The 21,861-nt window shown below is 37.2% G+C and overlaps 1 protein-coding gene across 1 annotated transcript in view; it reads left to right on the top strand.

Annotated features, from left to right (window-relative positions):
- The window catches only part of LOC103025947 (uncharacterized), a 204,094-nt gene that overhangs the window by 177,647 nt on the left and 4,586 nt on the right, over positions 1-21,861 (top strand). The gene's annotated exons all lie outside the window — the stretch shown is intronic.

Genomic DNA, 21,861 nt, shown 5'->3' with positions numbered 1-21,861 from the left:
CTACAAGTCAGGAGCAGCTGCTACATACAGCCAATGAGATCACAGAAAGAGAGAACCACGGGTCCAACACTCACCAGAGCTTTTTATGGAGATTCTGACCACTTCCAGTTCCCCTGTTATATCAGAAAATGATTTCTTGATTTTATTTTCTGATTGAATGAGAATATAATAATCTGGATTAGAACATTACTCAAATAAGGCCTTTTACTGTATACCTGTAACTCTACCTCTTCACTACTTTACAACTGATGCTCTCAAACACATTAAGAGGCAAGAAATTTAAGTAATTAACCCTTAATAAGTTCAGCACAGCTGTTAACTGAATGCCATTTCAGTTAACATTTTAAAAAGTATTTAAATACTAAAAAAAAACTATTTATAAGAGTAAAACTTTAAAATATGCTACTTATTACAGACTTTAATTAGGAAAATAAAAGTAGTTAGGTTAACTCATTTAAAACATCACTGTATTGATAAAAATCTACTTAAAATGTCAGTGCAAAACATTACCTTTGTTTCTTTAAAAAAAATCCAACTGATATTTTTTGTGTTTGTTTTTTTTAAAAAATAGCTTTTTTTTTTACAATGTACTACAAGCTGGAGATTTATAAAGGCTCTGTTTTCTGTGTTTTAATGTAGACAGAGGAATAGAGGAATAGAGCGATTAAGATATCTCAACTATGAACTAATGTAAATGCTGTTTTATTACAGAAATTTAATGAACTGATAGACTTAAAATACTAGAAAATGCATGTTCGTAAGTAGTTCGTTTGATGAACTTTGAGTGAATATGACTGGAAGTTAAAATAACTCAAAAATATTTAATTAAATGAGAATAATACCGTTTTTTTAATAAAGATGAATAACTCAACAATTTATGTTAAAGAATATTTTTTGTCAGTGTGTCTGCATACATGTGGACTAAATCATTTCAATTAAACTGAAAACAGGATCTGCTCTCTCTCTCTCTCTCTCTCTCTCTCTCTTTCTCTCTCTCTGATATTTTCAATATAAGTAATTGGAATAATGCCCCGGGTGGCCTGAATCATTAGCAAATGAGCAGACCTGCTTTTATTAGCCTGCGACTTGTAAATAATGCATTAAATTCCTGGCGTAAACACGCTCAACCCTGCGCTGTATTCATTATGGAAAGGAATGCAGCTCGACTTCTCCCTAACTGAGGCCGCTCAGCAGATTCAACGTGAAAGGCGGTATTTACGGAAACAGGGATGTAAATACTACACGGCCCCGGGCCCCTTTCCGCGCTAACATGGGAAATTAAAAATTGTGACATGTACAGTAATTCTTCTCTTTGTTATTTCGTTGCGTTCCGCTCGTTTCATTGTTTAAGAGGGGAAAAGTGAACAATCGGGGGCTGTTTGTAATCAAGCAAAAACGCTCATAAGTTTTCCTATTAAAGAGTTTTCGGGGGTGAAGAATGCGGCGGTAATTAATATCACGGCTGCGCTGCTAATCTGCTGCCGCTCCAGCCCTCATCATCCTCACATTAATGAGCTGTAATTTTACGGCAGGAAATTGGTTTATGCTTAAACAACATGTTAAAGAGCTGCAGAGGAGCAGCAGGCCGCGGCTGCAGGCGGGCGCAGGAGCACGCAGGCGGGGGCAGTGGTGGTCAGGCCGGGCTTGTAAAGCAGCGGAGTTGAGAACAGGTCTAGCTGGAGGGGCAGATGATGTTTGTGTGAGTCAGTATATCCCATTTTTGACTGGAGCTGCAGTTCTAGGAAAAGCCTATAATTCCTGAAGAACATTACAACACTGATTTATATAAATGTGCCCTGATTTAATTTACAAAACAACACTGAACACACTAAGTAAGATATTTAGCAATAATAAGCAATGCCTCTGCTATGGATTCACTCCAGAGAAGCATTTAAATACATTTATTTGAACCAGTGGGTGGCAATGATGGTGGCTGATGACGCCTGGCTAGAATTGTCCATGTGAAACATCTTGTTTGTTTATTTGTTTGTTTGTTTGTTTTTGAAACAACAAATCACATCCACCTTTATTGCAGGAGACCCCGCCCACATATCCCACAGATCAGTGCAGTGCTCTTTAGCTTTCATGATGTTTGGCAACTTTTTTACTTTTTTTAAGTGATAATGCTAGTTCCTGTGCCATGACTTTTTGTACAAAAGACAGTTAATTAAAATAAATAAATAAATAAATAAATATATGAAATTCACATTTATTTTTAAGGAATATAGTCCAATAAAAATGCAATCACTTTGGAAATTAATTATGTCTATTATATCGCATACAATGAGTGTACGTTTAAAAATCAAATTTGAAATAAAAAGAGTTTTAATATTCTTCAGTCAATATTTGTATACAATATAAGGTCAGTACATGTCATTATTGAATATTATTATATAATTTATAATTAAATTATTAAAAGAATTAAATCTTTTTTATAGTAATTTTGGTTACTTTTATAGCACTAAGATTTGTTCACCCAATTTAAAATTTGAAAATGATATTATTATTAAGCATGCACACTGCAAAACCGCCTGTAAACAACTTAACAACTTCACATGAACCACTTGGTAAGATCAAAGCAACAACATAGAACTGGTTAGCAACACCACAGTGACCACCATAAATATCAGAGCAGCCACCTATAGCAACCACTTGGCACCACCTGGGCAACCACTTGATACTGTACATCATTGGGTTGCAAGCTTAGCAACAATGAACCCTAAACCATAGCAATCGTGTGGGATACCATATCAACCACTGGTCACCACGGTGGAATGTGTACTGTACGTGGGCTCTTTTGCATTGAACATACAGCAGATGTGATTTCTGTCACTCGTATGTTCACACCAGTAATTCTAGCCAGATGCCGCCAGTCACCCTCATTACCATCCACTACACTGTCCACTGTGGATGGTAGTATTAGCCCATAATTCACCTCGCCTTGCCATGACCATGATGACCAGTGTAGAACCAAACTCACTCACAAGATAGCACCTCACAGCATATACAGGTACAGGTTTGGGTATTTCTAAACCATCCCCTTGAAAACAAATTAAACACAAAAATAATTAAGTTTTATACTTTTGTCCTGATAAATTGTAGTGGACATAAAGCAGGAAAGAAAAAATGGAAACTTCCAAGAACTATAGAGTTTCTAATGTTACAGTTTCTAATTTTGCCAAATTGCATTCTTTCTTTGGCTAAAAAAGTCGTACTTGGTGTAAATAGGCTGTGTCTGAAATGGTTCTTGCTCTGAAAGTGGATATATTGTAGAAAACCACAGTTAAAAACAGTTTGGGCCCTATCGTACACCCTGTGCAAGGCTCACTGCAATGCTCTTTGCTATCTTACACCCCGTCAAAGGTCTATTTTCATGCCTTGCACCTGTGTTATCAAAATAGCGTTCGATTTTAGAAATAAATCTACTCTAATGGGTGTGGTAGTCTGGAAGTGAGCTGTGTTCAGGAAAATTTCTAGTGTGTTTCTATTTTGGTGGCTGAGACCCACAAAACGCCTCGCTGTTAAGATGCGAACGTGCCAAAGTCAGAGCTCACCTGGCTCTTAAAGTGAATGGAAAGTAAAACACTGATTGGTTTATTTCACGTTATGCCCAAAACACACCCATGATTAATTAAGAGAATTAGTTCATGCCTTTTTTTCAGTGTTTTGAGCTGCACAAGGCAACTTTTTTGTGCCCTCACGATACCATAGACACAATGACACGCCCTAAATCCAGTTGCACGATCCGCAATTGACCGGTGCACTATAGATCACTAATATAGGGCCCTCAGAATGAACTCTGCAGTTCTGCAACCAAAGTGTAAAGCCATAAACGAGACAAGCAGATATAGAGAACCAGTTTCAGAACAGGGTTCTATGGTTCTGACTTGCAAATAAACATTAGCGTTAGCTTGTTAGCAGGCCTAGATTCAGCCCTGAGCCAGCTGTGGCATTCACACTCACACTTTCCCTAAGTGGCAGTAATGGAGGTGGTAGCAGGCCAGACCGTACAGACCTCATACAGCAACACTGCTTTTATTACGTAAATAGTTTTGAAGGTTGTTAAAGAATTAATATTATTTTACTTACGCTGGTGATCTGCTTATGTTCACGCTGTCATCATCCTCACATTAATGAGGTGTCGTTTTATAACAGGAAACTCGTTCATGTTTATATAAGGTTTTTAAATGCACTTAGCAGCCACTTCATTAGAAATGCCTCCTTTCTGGTGTACGGTTGGGAATTGAAACCCAAATGCTGACACAAAGCTCTTATTAATCAATTTAGTTTTCAGTTAAAATAAAACAATGAAAGTTTAGTCTATATACACTATGTGGAAAAAGTTGGGACACATACTTATTCATTGTATTTTCCAAAATCAACGGTACATCAACCACCTAGCAATGCAAAACCAACATCTAGCAACCATTTAGGAACACCATATCAAAATTCTTGAACACCATGGGAACACCCTAGAAACACCACAGCATCCACCCATTATCCACTCACTTGGCAATACTTTAATAATGTCTCTACTATCCAGGAAAGACGTTCTGCTAGCATGTCTAGTCCCTGAGAAGACACATTATCCAATATAATATGAGTATCTGGAGCAGATAAACAGACATAAAGCTATTGGCACTATTTTTAATGCCAGACGTGAGTTATAGAGTGGTAGAAAGCCCACAGTTTTGAGCTGTGGAGCAGTGGAACTGTATTCTCTGGAGTAATGGAGCTCCATCCAATAAACTGGGGGGTTAAGGATAAGGTTGGGGTGGTGATCATTCAACATTTTCAACTCTCTAACACTCCTGAACGCAAACGAATTCTCACATCAATTCTAAAATAAAAAATAAAAAATCAAATCAACAATCTAGTGGAAAGTCTTTCCTGGACAGTAAAAACAGGTGCTCCAACACAAGCTGGTTAAACTCTTTTTTAATACCATTGATTTTGAAAGGATCATTGAATGAGCTGGCGTCCCAAGTCTTAAAAACAGGAAAACCACGAAAAGTACATCTTCTGTAGGAAACAATTGCACAACTAAAGTGGTTTCCTATGAGAATCACATATGGGATTCCATATGGTTGTTAAGGTTTTGCTAGTTTGTGCATAATGGTTGTTAGGTAGTTGATATGGTGCAGCTGGCTGCTGCTCTTATCTTGGGGGATATTGCAATATTTATGTAAGCTTACTCTTGACATGAATTGCGCTTAAATGTACACACATGGCCCAGTAGCATAAAGCGGTCACTATGGACATCTAATGAGATTGCTGGTTCAAATCCTGATTATGCAGCTTGCCATTCGCTGCTGGAGCCTTTAGAGAGCATAATTGGCCTTGCTCTCTCTCTAGGAGGGTAGATGGCACTCTCTCCCCTCAGCACTCCTAGGGTGATGTCGATCAGCACAAGGCATCTGTAAGCTAATGTGGTAGAACTGAGTCGCTGCGCTTTCCTCCAAATATGCTGTGATGGTTCTTGGCAATGTTGCATCAAAAGCAGTTTGAAAAGCGGTGGTGGCTGACTTCACATGTGTGATGGAGGATACACAGCTGAGCAGCAGCTCAATGGGTGGGGCAATCAGCCTTGCTAAATAAGAGAAAAAGATTGGAGAAAAATATAAATCAATAAATGTTGAAAAATACATACGTTTATAGTCATTTTTCCGACACTAGCCAAGCTCTTCTTGGTGCAATCCCTGGATCTAACTCCATTACCCTTGGCTACAATGTCCATGATGCTCAGCTGATATGACTCGATTGGTGCAAATATGTTGGAGAGACCACAAAGTTAATCAGAGGGCAATCAGTGGGCAATTACCAGTGAAGCGGTAAGGGTACAGGACCTGAGGGAGGGTCTAGGTCAGGCCTGGGTCATATTCTCTCAGGGCTAATATGGTGGTGTTTACTGAAGCTTTTGTTGTAGGGTAATGAACAGTCTCTCTTACGTCCTGGCACCTCCTCACCCCCTCACCCCTTTACAGTCATTCATTCTTCTTCTCAGTCTCTCCAGCACCTACAGGGGTTGGACAGTGAAACTGAAACACCTGTCATTTTAGTGTGGGAGGTTTCATGGCTAAATTGGACCAGCCTGGTGGCCAATCTTCCTTAACTGCACATTGCAACAGTAAGAGCAGAGTGCGAAGGTTCAATTAGCCCAGTTTTGCTCAAAATATTGCAATGCACACAACATTATGGGTGACATACCAGAGTTCAAAAGAGGACAAATTGTTGGTGCACATCTTGCTGGAGCATCTGTGACCAAGACAGCAAGTCTTTGTGATGCATCAAGAGCCACGGTATCCAGGGCAATGTCAGCATACCACCAAGAAGGACGAACCACATCCGACAGGATTAACTGTGGATGCAAGAGAAAGCTGTCTGAAAGGGATGTTCAGGTGCTAAGCCAGATTGTATCCAAAAAACATAAAACCACGGCTGCCCAAATCACAGCAGAATTCAATGTGCACCTCAACTCTCCTGTTTCCACCAGAACCGGCATTGTTAGCATTGTGGCTTTAATTCTCTGCCAGCTCTGGCTAATTGTATGTACTGTATGTAAAGTGTGTAACACTGTGACCTGCCATTAACTATCAGTGAGTAATCCAGCTTAGAAAAACAGAAGTTAAAACTGCAGCTACTTTGCTCCAGCCCTGCTGAGGCAGGCTGCTCTGTCTGTTAGCATTGTGGTTTTAAATCAGCGGTGCCTGGCTTCTAGCATTTCAGCTTTTCTAGGCTTTATAACTCAGGTTTAGAGAAAACCACCAACATGATACATATACGTATCATAGACAAGAGTAAGACTTAGTCTGTCTGAAAAGTGCATCACTAAAATATCAGCATCATTAATTATCAGCGAGTAATTTACTTCAGGAAAAAACTGTAAAATGGTAAAATGTACTTGTTTCCATAAATTAAGTCATATATATATATATATATATATATATATATATATATATATATTATATTTATGTTTTAATTTCATATATTTTGTTTTATAATATTATTAAAATAATATTGAAGTCAATCCTGATGCCTTACATCTCTCCTACATGGTGAGCTTAATTCTTTATTAATTTGTATCAATTTTTATTAATATTAACTGTGGTATTTAATTGGTATTGGGTATCAAACGATGCACAAAAATGATGTATCGTAAAGAGCTTAAATAAGACAGATTGGTGCAGTCCTACTGTCTCTTTCTCTCTCCGAAGAACCTTCTCTGTGTGTCTAACAAGCAATTACAATTACAACTTACAAGCCTGTGTGTGTGTGTGTGTGTGTGTGTTCTGCTGCTTGGTCCCCGTGCCGCCAGCAGTGTGCCAGTGCCCTGCTGCAGACTGTCAGTGTGTGTCTCAGTCACGGCAAAACACACACACACACACACACACACACACACAGATGCACACGCACACACACACATACCTCCTCAACTCAGCATCCTTCTGAGCTTATGACATCTTAACCTTTGGAAAAGCGCTTGCAGACAAGCATTTAGGAAAACACAGAAACAGCCCCCCCACCCCACACCCCCCACATGCCTCCTGACCTTTCAGCTCTTCTTTCTGAACACCAAGCTGCCTATTTATTTGTCATGGTTTGTTATTAATTGAGGAAAATTCAGGAAAGGGCCGGTGACGGGAGGCTTTTGTCTCCAGGTAGGTGGAGATTAAAAATATGACCTCACATTTTCTACCTGAAGTAACTCGAATTGCATCTGCACATCAGTTTCAGATCATAACCAAACATCTAAACAAGATAATTTTGTACTCATTTGTAAATCAAGGGAGCAGAGTCTGGAGGAAGAGTGGAGAGACACACAGTCCAAACTGCTTGAGGTCTAGTGTGAAGTTTCCACCAATCAGTGATGGTTTGAAGAGACATGTCATCTGCTGGTGTTGATCCACTGTGTTTTATTATCAAGTCTAAAGTCAGTGCAGTTTTGTTTTCCCACAAAATCTTACAGCACTTCATGCTTTCCTCTGCTGACAACATTTATGGAGATGCGGATTTCATTTTCCAGCAGGACTTGGCACACTGCCCACACTGCCAAAACCACCAATTGGTCTTACATAATATTCTAATTTTCTGAGACACTGATTTTTGGGTTTTCATTGACTGTAAGCCACAATCATCAACAATAAAAGAAAAAAAAAATCACTTAAAATAGATCACTCTGTGTTTAATACATCTATGTAATATATGAGTTTCACATTTTCAACTAAATTACTGAAATAGTATAACTTTTCAATCATATTCAAATTTTTTGAGATGCACCTGTATATCCCCCACCTTCATTTGTCATTGAAGGAGCTAAACTTAACATATCCACCCAAACAAAAATATGTCTGTTCTTAAAATTCTTTGCAGACTACAAATGTTTTAAAGCTCTACTAAAGTAAGACATTTAAATAGTCTAAGCGCTAACCTTAATATAAATTAATCTAGCAGTAGCCTTTCACAAGCACTCAATGATATAGGCATAACTGTAGTTCAGACCATAGCCATTTCTCTGGGTAAGAATGTTTTGCTTTCAAGAGTAGTACATGACAGGCAGGGTCAATAATAGTATAACAGAAAATGTTATCAACTTACCAAAGCGTAGTCAAGCAAAAACAGGGCTATACACAGAAAGTTCAGCATAAAAGTGGCAAAGCAATAGAATAGTCAGAAATACAAAAATAGGTCGGCAATGGAAGCAAACAATAAAGTGGGACACATAGTAGAAGAGCTAGATAATTACGTGATCCAGAGCAGGCAGACAGCTTAGGGACTGACCCATGTAAAGTGAAAAAAGCTTTGAATTGAGGAAGTAAAGTAAATTGTTATTTATTATTCTTTGTCTGTATTGTGTTGTATTGTCTGTCTGCACTTTTGTACTGTTGCACTATTGTTCTGTCTACACTGTGTTTATGTGCACCATGGTCCTTGGAGGAACGTTGTTTCGTTTCACTGTGTACTCTGTATATAGCTGAAATGACAATAAAAACCACTTTGACTTTGACTTTTTGACTTATTACAAGATTTTATACAATTTTGAGTTACAACATGAGTACAAAAAGTGCACTATTATATACATCAAGAGATACTTTCCTCCCTATTACAGTCAGAGGAGCATCACAATGAATGTGAAGCTGATATTTTAAGCTTGTAGTATAGTATCCCATGACTTTTGCCATGTCCCATAGAAGCTAAATATTGTATGTATGGTAATATTAGCCTTTAATCGTTTATTCCCAGTACACTTGGGACACTTTATCCATCTGCAGCCACTATCAGACCTCCCATAATTCACGTCACCTTGCATGAGCACTTACTGAAATTTACAAACTGCTATCCCATGACTTTTGGCATGCCAATGTACATATTGATGCTTTACTTTACTTGACAAGATTTTGGAGGCTTAATGTCTCAAGTGTTCCATATATTCCTTTAAAAATTATTTATTAATGATAAAAAATGGGAATTAATTTATTCAGAACCCATCAAACAGCAGATGAGGCTGTTTTGGTTTGTAATTTTCAGTTTAGCATCAATAAAATCTTGTTTTTACTGAATAACTGAGTGTGTTTAAAGGTGTGTTTCTGGCTGGGAGCCAGATATAGACTAGCGCTGCTCTTACAGTACACCTACTGTACCAGTAAAACACTTTATAAAGCGTCTGCCTGCTGAATGCTTTTATAATGGAATTTATAAACTGCACTGGGCAGTGGGCATGTGGTATTAATTGGGAATATGGTGGTGAGCGTGTGTTGGTAGTGCTGCTGGGAACAGTGGTTGAGGCCTGCAGGGTTCATGTCCGTGCAGTAGACACTGGTGTTAATCCCTCAGGCCGGTAAATACTGTAGATAGAGGGTGTGATCTCTGTTCCAGTCAGAGATAAGGCCTGTGAGGGTCAGTGCAGGCTCTGATGATGTGGACAGTCTGGATCATTTTCATTCTTTCTCTGAATTGTTTAAATATTTTATGGAATAAAATAAAGCTGATAAAATAACATAAATCAAGACTCTTTATAGATGCAGTAACAGTCAAAAACAAAGGCAAAAATAAAGGAAATGCGTTGTAGAAGAGCTAGATAACTAGATTCAATACTCGGTGACAGACAGAGAAAACAGGTGGGTATTTATATAGAACAGACCAGGTGCAAACAATCAGTAACTGGGAGAGCGGGAATACAGTAGCATCAGCAGAGTCAGGAAAGTCCGGTGTAGATGCATACTTTAAATTAGAGTCTTTACTGTGTTAAGGCCTTCAATCCCATGGTAAATGAGGGTCACCTGTAAAATGTAAATAGCTGTAAAACTATAACAATACAGTTTATAGTAACATATATGACCATAACTTTTTAACAGTAAAGAAAAAAAAATGGATCAGAAACCTATGCCATTTGTTTTATGGGGTGGTCTTAACAAATACTGTCTGAAAGGTCCAAATTATTATGTGGAGTAATAGTTCTTTAAAAACGATTTAATTTATGATTTGTTTTTACTTTATTCACATCAAATAATTAAAAGTAACTATGTAACTTTTACTCAAAGTAAATTTTAAATTGAGTACTTTTTACTTTTACTCGAGTACATTTTTAGATGGGTACTTTTACTTTTACGTGAGTAGAATTTTAGCAAAGTAAAGGTACTTTTACTTTTAGGGATTTTAGGGATTCATTAAAACATGAAATCCTTTGTATTTTTGATTGTGAAGCAACATTTAACTAATATTCTATGCTCAGTTTCTTATTTATGGGTCCCTGTGAGTAGTGCTGGATATTTTGGGGGTTATTAATGCATTGAGGCTGTAGTTTGCAGTGGTGTGAATATATTGATGGTCGCTTTTACTCTAGTGTGTGACACTGTGTTTTATGAGGGTGCTGTTATATTGTTTGCTGTGGATACATTGTCAAAATCTGACGGGTAATAGGTGCTTTTTTATATAATTAAATTAGAGCATAAAATTTATCATTGATTGGGCCCTTTCTTGTTCTACACTAGTCTGGGAACCAGCCATTTTTATTCTGTGTGAATTATTTAATAAAATTTGACCATAGTAATTGTATCTTGTTGCACTTTTGGTCTTTTTTGAGTATTTGAGGTATTTTATTTAAATTACCAGACCATACTGGTTTAACAAGGGTGATGGCAGAGGGTACGCTATTGTATTAAATAAAAAATAAAAAAAGTCATTACACTTTACAATTCCAATGTAATTCCATTACAATTCCAGACAATTTTAGCCAGATGCCGCCGATGAGGCCTGCAGGCTTCAGGTCCTCATTCAGGACTGCCTCGTATTTGAACCTTTGACCTTTTTACCTTTTTACATCAGGGCTACCTTTGACCTAAATTGAGTAGCAAAAAATATAGCATTATTTTATAAAACAATAATAATAAAAATAATAAAACTGCAAATGAAGTTTGAATAGGCAACACATATAATAACTAAATTCTACATATATTAATATACAATTACTGGTTGTTTGATTAATTTAACAATCTGGGTTTTTGTATTATTTACTGCAATTATATACTGTATTTGACAGTGATTCATCAACACAGCCAATACCAATTAATGTTTTGTAAACTGTGTAACTTACCCTCAGTTCCCTTCAAAAAGTCAGATTAGACCCCCCAAATACAAAAAAGAAAATAGTAATAATACAAAAGTTTATTTTTTATTATTATTTATTTATTTTTTTTAGGATAGTAGTGTCTTATTTTGTTTACAGTACAGACAGAAAACAGCACTTATATTTTTCCATCTCTGGAACATAATTCTGGTCTGAAAGTGTTAATCCCAGCATTAATAACAACTTTATAACTTTATATTTTTTTGATATATATAATAGTTTAATAAAATAATAGTTAATACTTGTAAAACAAAAGGTATTTGAATTATTTGAATACTTTTTTTCATATTTTGTATTTATTTTATATTGAAGTCAAAAGCATAAGCAGTAAATATTATGGTATTAATGTGAAATCTGAACAATGAAACAACAATGAAACAATGAGGCTGTAGTTTATGAGCATTAAACCTGAGTGAGCAGTGATGTGGATGTGATGTGATGGTGAATGTTGTGTACACAGCGTTTATTCCCGATCGCAGTCGCTGCAGATCTGCGCTGTTGTGAGCTGCGTTATGTAAGATAGTTGTTGACTGCGTGTTTTTCTCGAGATTTATGTCAGATGGATGTTTCCGTGTGTCGCTCGGCCTGAGTACCTCCCACCGCTCACTCAGACTCATACACCAATAATTAATAACGGATTAAAAACAACTCATAGTATCTAATGAATAATTCATAGTAGTTACTGTATTATTTATGGCTGTGTTTGACTCATTTAAAGTAAGAATTGTATTATTAATAGCAATTATTTAATAGCATTTATTTGTAACAGCTATTGAGAAATGTATATTACTTACAGAAGAAATGCATAGTTTTTAATGAATCCTTTATAACAGTTTTTGAACAATTTATATAGTTATTTAATAAGGGCCTGTGTATCCTCCACAGTTCAGTGTACTGTGTACTCACACACTAATAATTCATAGTGGTTAAAAACAGTTTATAGTAGTTACTGTATATTCAATAGAAGTTTCTGATAGACAAATAGATAACACACCTAAAGAAAACTGAATTCTATATTTATTAATATACAATTACTGTTTATTTGATTAATGTAACATTTTTTTTTATTATTTATTGCAGTTTTATACTGTATTTGGCAGTGATTTATCACTGTCCGCTTTTGAATTTACTTACTGAGTAAATGCATAGTGTTTATTGAATTCTTTATAACAGTTTTTGAACAATTCATAGCTTCTATGGTTATTTAATAAGGGCCTGTGTATCCTCCACAATTCACTAAGACTCACACACTAATAATTCATTAAAAACAGTTTATAGTAATTTCTGCATATTCAATAGAAGTTTTTGAATAATTTGTAGTAATTACTGAGTAATTACTAATACTCAAATAGAGTTCAAATAGACCAAAAAACCTAAAGAAAACTCAATTCTACATATATTAATATACAATTACTGTTTATTTGATTAATGTAACATTTTTTGGATCTTTTTTATTATTTATTGCAGTTTTAAACTGCAATTTGAATTTACTAATTGAGTAAATGCATAGTGTTAATTGAATACTTTATAACAGTTTCTGAACTATTCATAGTTACTAAGGTTATTTAATAAGGGCCTGTGTATCCTCCACAATTCACTAAGACTCACACACTAATAATTCATAGTGGTTAAAAAAACGGTTCATAGTAGTTTCTGTATATTTAATAGAAGTTTTTGAATAGTTTGTAGTAATTACTGAGTAATTACTGAGTAATTACTAATAGTCAAATGGAGTTCAAATAGACCAAAAAAACCTAAAGAAAACTAAATTCTACATTTATTAATATATGATTACTGTTGATTTGATTTACGTAACAATCTTTTTTTACTATATATTGCAGTTTTACACTGTATTTGAGAGTGATATATCACTGCAGGATATGCATAGTGTTTATTGTATTCTTCATTTTCACAGTTTTTGAACAATTCATAGTAGTTACTGAGATAATTCATGTCGGTTATTCAATAAGGGCTCGTGACGTGGTCCATATCCCAGACTGAGGGGGGCAGGGAAGTGACGTCCCGCCCGCTGACGAGTCGGGACAGAACACCGCCACAGGTCCTTCATCCTGCATCGCCAGCAAGTCGCATGACATTTGTTAGGGTCCAGCTCCCTGCCAGAGCACCATCAACCGCCAAGCGCTACCGTCCACTGACACAGAGTGTCCAGACCCATCCAGATGAGCCTACAACCCCCCCCCACAACCCCCCCTCACCCTCCATCCTCAATCCACCCCCCCGTGAGCAGCGCGGCACTGCACATTCCCGCACGCCATCGCCTGCAGCCTGGCATCTCTCATTATACAGCCTGAGATTTATTAAAATAGATTATGGAAATGTTAATTAAGTCATTAATTACATTATTTAAGCAGCATTGACAGATAAGGTGGTGAGCATTATAGGGTGGAGGGATGTGTGTGTGTGTTGGGGGGGGTGTAAATGAAGCATGGGGAAGGGGGTGGTGTGTGAAGTCTGCATGCATGTGTGTGTGTGTGTGTGGTGTGATCTTACTGCTTATTTTAACCCTTTAAACGTCATTGAACAATATATAGTAGTTACTGAAATATTCAGAGAACAATTAATAGACGTTGCTAAATAATTCATAACAGTTAATAACAGTTTATAACATGTAATAAGTTATTCAAAATAGTAGTTAATGAATCATTCATAGTGGTTATTAAGCAGTTAATAGTAGTTACTAAATAATTCATAGTGGTTATTAAGCAGTTAATAGTAGTTACTAAATAATTCATAGTGGTTATTAAGCAGTTAATAGTAGTTACTAAATAATTCATAGTGGTTATTAAGCAGTTAATAGTAGTTACTAAATAATTCATAGTGGTTATTAAGCAGTTAATAGTAGTTACTAAATAATTCATAGTGGATATTAAGCAGTTAATAATTTACAGTGTTTAATAAGCAGTTAGTAATAATACATATTTCATAATGGTTACTCAGCAGTTAGTAGTACTAATAAATAATAAATAATTAAAAGTGGTTATTAAACAGTTAATAATAGTTACTTAATAATTCATAGTGTTGAATACAGTTAGTAATAATACGTATTTCATAGTGGTTATTAAGCAGTTAATAGTAGTTACTTAATAATTCATAGTGTTTAATAAGCAGTTAGTAGTAGTTAATAAATAATTCATAGGGGTTATTAAGCAGTTAGTAGTAGTTAGTAATTAATTATCAAGCAATTAATTGCAATTGCTAAATAATTCTTAAAGCTTTTTGGACAAAAATTGTAGCAGTTCATAACAGTATTCATAACAGCTTTTTAAAAACTTATAATTTAATAATTTATATTAATTCTTGAGTAACTAATTTCAATGACTAAATAATAAAAAATTATGTGGTATTAATAGATTATATCAGTAATGGTGTAAGTTGTATTAATTACTAAATAATTCAAAGTAGTTACTGAATAATTTATTGAGTTAGTTATTGAAATGAGGTTGAGTTATTTTTAAATAATCAAGTATTTTTAATAGTTAATCAGTTAAGTTATTCATAGTAAATACTGAATAATTCTTGGTGGATATTGAGTAATCCCTTTTGCTAGTAAATAATTAATATATTTTGCGGGATAATTTATACTAATTACTGAAGTATTCATAGCAGTTCCTAGTATTGTAGTCAATACTGATACAGTTCATAGTTGATATTGAATAATTAATAGTGTTTACTGAAAGAGACATTGTATTTACTTAATAGTTCACAGTAGTACTAAATAAAAATGAGCCATTCTTTAAAAAAAATCTATAAAAATAAAACAGTTTGATTCCCACAAGAACATTTTATCTGATGGTTTTTAGATACTATAAGATGTGAGATAATTCCACTATAGCACTTCTATATAGCACTTTTCCAAATAAGGAGTGTGGCCCCAGCAGCATGTCTGCCCTATACATTTCTCTCTGACAGTAGGAATGTATGAATCATATAGTGAAGCATGAACAGCCACTGCATCACACTGGATCTCATTAATCTTCACAATCTGAGACGCAAAACCATCACAGTTTAACACAGATTTAATCATGACAGCGCCCCAGTTAAAAAAAAAAGCCAAAACCCAAAATGTTCACCTTGGAATTCACAGATCGGCTCATTACTGAAATCATTTGAGCTAATTTGAGCTGAAACTGATTTGAGACAAAAGTGGCATAATGGCGTTGTGTCCTGTTCCTGGTGTCGGCTTCCTGGTGTAAGTTTGATTTCTTGTGGATCGAGAGCGATTGGAGGAAGCATTTGGAGGAAGCATTTGGAGTGACATTTGGGCGAAGGCCTCAAACCATATTTCCAAGCTGTTCGGAAAGAAAATACAAGGCGAGCGATGGCGAGATGGATTACCGGGGAGGCGATACTGTGAACTTCCTTATCTGTTGACAGCTTAGTTACCGTTAAGAACAAGAAATGTGTTTTTCAATTCGGCGAGAATGGAGTTGTGCTTTGTCCCCGTAGACCTGCATTATGGGACTGTGTGATCCAGCCTGATAGCTGCAAATAACAGGGTTTGAAAATAACTTCAGAGCAAATGCTTGATTTTCTCCCTGATTCCTGTTATTTATTGGCTGCGAAGTTTGCCGAACACCTCGCGACGGAAATGTGAGAAACAATTAAAGTTCAGATCTTTCTGATTTCCACTGTTTTCAAGGACAAATATCTGCTTTTTGGCTCTAAGCATGTTGTGTTACAGTTCCTGCTTCGATATTAACGGGGTGTGCTTATGTACCAGAAATTATGGGCTACTGTTTGTGGTTTCTGCTTAACAGCCCTGTTGTGTTTCGGATAATTGCGACATGATATTTGACCAGTTTTCTTTTTTTTTAAAGGCTGTTTTAATGTGATTATCAAAAGCTTCCAGGTCATGGTCTCTTTATCACGGCCATGGTCCAACACCACAGTGTACCATTGTTGTGCCATGTGAACCCAAAAGTCCAGTAATTTCAGTCCGGTTTCTTTTTCCATTTACTGTGTTTCTAAATCAGGACCAAGAATGCAATAATAATGTAACAGTTGCTAATATAGCATTGGATGTGTGTGGTCTCACAGTTAGCGAATTAGCATGCTAGGAGATCTATGCATTTGAGCTGCCAATGGGCTTCATCCCATACCAGTGTTGGCCTTCTACAACATCACTACTACAGCATTAGCACACCAGCTATGGGCCTTGTACTAAATTGCTTCCATCCTCATCCAACATCACTAATGAGACATTAGAATAACCTGCTTTGTGCTTGCTACAACATCACTACTGGCCTCGATGAACATAGCTATAAACATAGTGTTAGCACTACCCAGCTAGCCAATCACCAAATGGTTCTGTGGCCCAGAGCATGTTGAAATAACTGAGCTCAGCACTGTGTCAGAGGGCAAAAAAGCTCACAGTGCTTAAACCTAATCATCCATGAATAATACAGTTTGTATTCTATTACTTCTAAAAGTAATAAACATTGTTAAAGAGTTAGGTCATAGTGTCAGAGTTTAGGAATAATTCTACACTGATGGGTGTAGTGGTCTGGAAGTGAGGTGTGTTCAGGTACATTTCTGGCATGTTTCTATCATCATGGTGGCTAGAAATACAGGTGCACCACTGACTGATTAAAACCCTGACAACAGTCAGTCACCCCACTCCTACACATATACCCCCCCCCCCCCTCATTTAACACACACACACACATACACACACACACACGGATGCACTGCAGAGCCCAACCTTTAACTTTAACTCAACAATAACCAGAATAGAAAATAAAATAACATTGCTGTTCCCATAAATGAGCTGCTGGTGTTCCTTTACAGCGTGAACGAGCAGGTCAGTATCCTCCATCCAGGTCAGTAACGCGCCAAAGTCAGAGCTCACGTGCCTCTTTTCTTTTTTCTTTAAAGGGTTAAGTTTTCAAGTGTTATTTTGGATCCATGTCTTCAGTTTAGATTTAGTAATAAAATCATACTGCAAAATAATAAAGGTTTTAAATAAATTCGAAAACAATTATAGACTGCATTTACTCAAGAACGATTTGTATGATCTCAGATCAGTGAGGCCTACGAGCACTAAATAGCAAATAGAAATTTAAAACATGTAAAACACAAATATTAATTGGAATTCTAACATTAGTTGATGATATAATGATGTATTGTGTATTTATTATCAGGTGTATTTACTACACCTAATATAAGCAAAACATTAGGGTTAAATTTGCTTGGAAATTCATCCATTTGTGAGTCTTCCCATAGGGTTGGACATATGAGACTCTCAAGAAGAAAAAAAAAAGTGCATTCCAGTGATCTGGACGAAGATTGTTTTCAAAACCACAAGGTCAGAGACCATCAAACAGCACTGAGCCCCCGACCTTCTCCAGAGCCGGCCGCTAATACAGTCTCCATCACCGCATTTCTGCCGGCCCTTACTTGATAAAGTGACGTTTGATTGCTCCCAGCCAAGGTGGCCTTATAATCAAGTCCATCCAGCGGAGGGGGCGGGGCCTCGGCGCGCGCTCTGTTCAATAAGGTGTCCGGGCTCCTCGTCGTCCGGGTGAGTAGGAGGTACGCGGTCTCAGCGGAGGCGAGCACTTTATCAAAGCGTTGGGATTGAACTGTAACCTAGGAGTGATCTTCTCTAAATGACACCCCTCAATCTCCACATCCTTCTTTGGGGTTGCTTGGCAACCTGGAGTGGTCTGGCTCTTCAGATGGAGAGGCTCTTGATTGCCAGGGCGAGTGACTGTTGAAATGAATCTGCGAGCGACTCTCTCTCTCTCTCTCTCTCTCTCTCTTTTGTGAACGTTCAGCGAGTATCAGCAGCCACTCGAACGGCGCGAGAACCCAAGGTGACTTGTGTCGTGATAACTGATGACATGACGAGTCCATGCATGACCTGGACCCAGAATCAGAACAAGTTCAATTAACACAAAAAAAATATATGAAATAAAAAAGTACATACAGAAATATACATGAGATACGGTTGGGTATGAAGTTATACAGGTTCTGTATTGTATCCTGCAGCACATTTACCCACAGGTGTTGCTACAGCTGGGCCTGTAGATCCTGTAGCTCTACACTCATAGATTGCTGAAGCTGTATCCGAGCTGATTCCATAAATGCAGATATGATTGTGATAAATCTGGAGACAAGGCAGAACAAGTAAGCGTTGCAATCTAGTGGAGACATTCCTGAGCATTATCCTGCTGAAAAATGCTATCAGTTGGAAGCTCTGTCATAAGAGGAAGCAACATTTGTGTTTGCAGGATGTCCTGCACATATCGCTGAGCTGTTAGTGTCCCTTGTATCACTACTAGGTGTGTCCCTCCACAGCAAATACCAAATAGAACCTGTTTTTGTTCAGATACAGCAGTGCTGCTGGAGTTTTTAATCATCTTAGTGTCTGTGCTGCATTGTAAATAGTCCACCAACAATGTCCTGTGAGCAGAGTCCTGTGTGCACTGATGACGGACTAAAGCATCTGTCTCTGACTTTACTTTATCTACAAGGTGGAGCAGCTAGAGGTAAGAGTATCTAATTGAGTGGACAGTAAGTGATTAAACACAGAGTTTAAAAACTCCAGCAGCACTGCTGTGTCTGGTCTATTCATACCAGCGCTGTAGGATGAGGTGAAAGGAGAATAATAATGAAAGTTTAAAGCAGAAAAACAGAAGGACTACATTCTGTAGTCCTTATAGAACTACAAAGTGTTTCTACAGTATATAAACAGTGGAGCTAAAAAAATACATCTGCATCCCAGAAAGTTAGAATATCATTGAAAAGTTACTTTATTTCATTAATTTGGTTCAAAATATGCTATATATTATATAGATGTATTACACAGAGAGTGATCTATTTTAAGCATTTTTTTTTTGCTGTTGATGATTATGACTTACAGCCTATGAAAATCCAAAAATCAGTGTCTCAGAAAATGTAAATATTATGTAAGACCGATTGGTACTTTTGGCAGTGTGAGCAATGTGCCAAGTCCTGCTGGAAAATAAAATCTGAAGGCTCCCTTGATTTCCAAACGAAAATGGTCAGTGATGGTTTGGAGAGCCACGTCATCTGCTGGTGTTGGTTGACTGTGTTTTATCAAGTCCAGGTGCACCTATTTTGTTATGTTTGACGGGTATATAGCACTATTTATAGCACTTTATGTTTAAGTATTTCTATTTCTAAGTATTTCTTCCAGTAAAAATCTAAGAATTCTGCTCAATATTAGAAGATATACAGTTGTTAGACAATGAAACACCTGTCATTTTAGTGTGGGAGGTTTCATGGCTAAATTGGAGCAGCCTGGTGGACAATCATCATTAATTGCACATTATTGCACCAGTAAGAGCAGAGTGTGAAGGTTCAATTAGCAGGGTAAGAGCACAGTTTTGCTCAAAATATTGCAATGCACACAACATTATGGGTGACATACCAGAGTTCAAAAGAGGACAATTTGTTGGTGCACGTCTTGCTGGCGCATCTGTGACCAAGACAGTAAGTCTTTGTGATGTATCAAGAGCCATGGTATCCAGGGTAATGTCAGCATACCACCAAAAACGACCAACCACATCCAACAGGATTAACTGTGGACGCTGTAAGAGGAAGCTGTCTGAAAGGGATGTTCGGGTGCTAACCCGATTGTATCCAAAAAACATAAAACCACGGCTGCTCAAATCACGCAGAATTCAATGTGCACCTTAACTCTCCTGTTTCCACCAGAACTGTCCGTCTGGACAATAAATTATTGTGGTCTAAAACCAGGTGTTTCAGTTTTATTGTCCAACCCCTGTATTTGTGTACAAAAAGATCTATAAGATCTATAAGACTATAAGATCTATGCATTGATAGTGTCTTGAAAAAAACATGTTCTACTGAATACAAGCTTTAAAAGAATACAATGAAAAAACTATGTTTTAATTACTCATGTATAAGCTCTTCTTTACCTATTTACCTCCCCAGGGATCCGAGCAGAAAGCTCCAGAGATCCATTAATATGTGACAGAAGCTCCATATAGCTGTTTTCTCCCTGGTGTCTCCGTCTCAAACACATTACCCAGCATTTGATCCAGCTGAGTGCTCTGATCCCTCACAAAGAGAGAGCGAGCGCCATGAAATGAGCTGTACTGAAACATTACCCACACTGTCACCCCCCACACTTTTAATTGGATTAAATAATTAAGAAAACAGGTCAGAAGGTGTTTCTGACAATAAGAAAGGTATAAAAAAAAAAATGAAGAATCTGAGGTGAGGTGTTCGTACGTGAGGTGATATTAAAGTGTCAGTTTCGGTGAATTTTGATCACAGCGCTTCTTAAACTAAAAGGCAAACATCTGAAAAAATACAGGAGACATGTCAAACTGCACAAAATTAATCATATTTATCCAGCTTCTCATCCATTACTGAACAAAAAAAAATGAATGCATTTAAATTTACAGTACATGTTTTCAACATAAATGAAATATAACATTATATAGACTTGAAATTAAGGGTATTTTCAACAATCCTGCCTTTGTTGGAGTAACTGTTTCTAATGTTCAGAAAAAAAAAATTCTACTAGTTTATATTGGAGCTTAAATTCCCAAATTTCCAATAAGGCTGGGTGCAGCAGCATAAGCATTAGCAGCTTACCACTAGCTCTAGTCGCGGTTAGCAGCTAATACCACCCGACAGTGCTACACTGAGGAACCCTGAGTGTTCTGGTAAACCAGGCCAATATTAGCTAGCAGTTTGTCACAGTTTGTGCTAAGAGCTAGCGCTTAGCTCGGTTAGCAGGTAGTGTTAATGCTGCTCCAGAAGTGCTAGCCAGGCTTGGCAGCAGACTACAGGCCAGTAATACTCACCTCTGAACGGCAAAGGACCTAGAGCTTAGCGTGGTTAGCAGATAATGCTAATGCTGCTCCAGCAGTGCTAGCCAGGGTTAGCAGCAGGTTATAGACCGATAATACTCACCTCTAAATGGCAAAAGAGCTAGCGCTTAGCTCGGTTAGCGGATAATGCTGATGCCGCTCCAGCAGTGCTAGCCGGGGTAAACAGCAGACTACAAGTTTATAATACTCACCTCTGAATGGCAAAAGAGCTAGCGCTTAGCGCAGTTAGCGACTAATGCTAATAGTTCTCCAGTCTCCAGTGGTGCCGGAGAACTCTAGATAGGGATTTCTCTAGATTCTCCTAATATTTTGATGGCATTATGGGCTTTAGATGGTGGGGTATCAAAGTCAGTTTTACGCTGAGGAACATTTTCCTATATTTTTTTC

Source organism: Astyanax mexicanus, chromosome 5, assembly GCF_023375975.1.
Source record: "Astyanax mexicanus isolate ESR-SI-001 chromosome 5, AstMex3_surface, whole genome shotgun sequence".
Taxonomy (NCBI): Eukaryota; Metazoa; Chordata; class Actinopteri; order Characiformes; family Acestrorhamphidae; genus Astyanax; species Astyanax mexicanus.
This window is presented reverse-complemented; position numbering and strand designations above follow the sequence as displayed.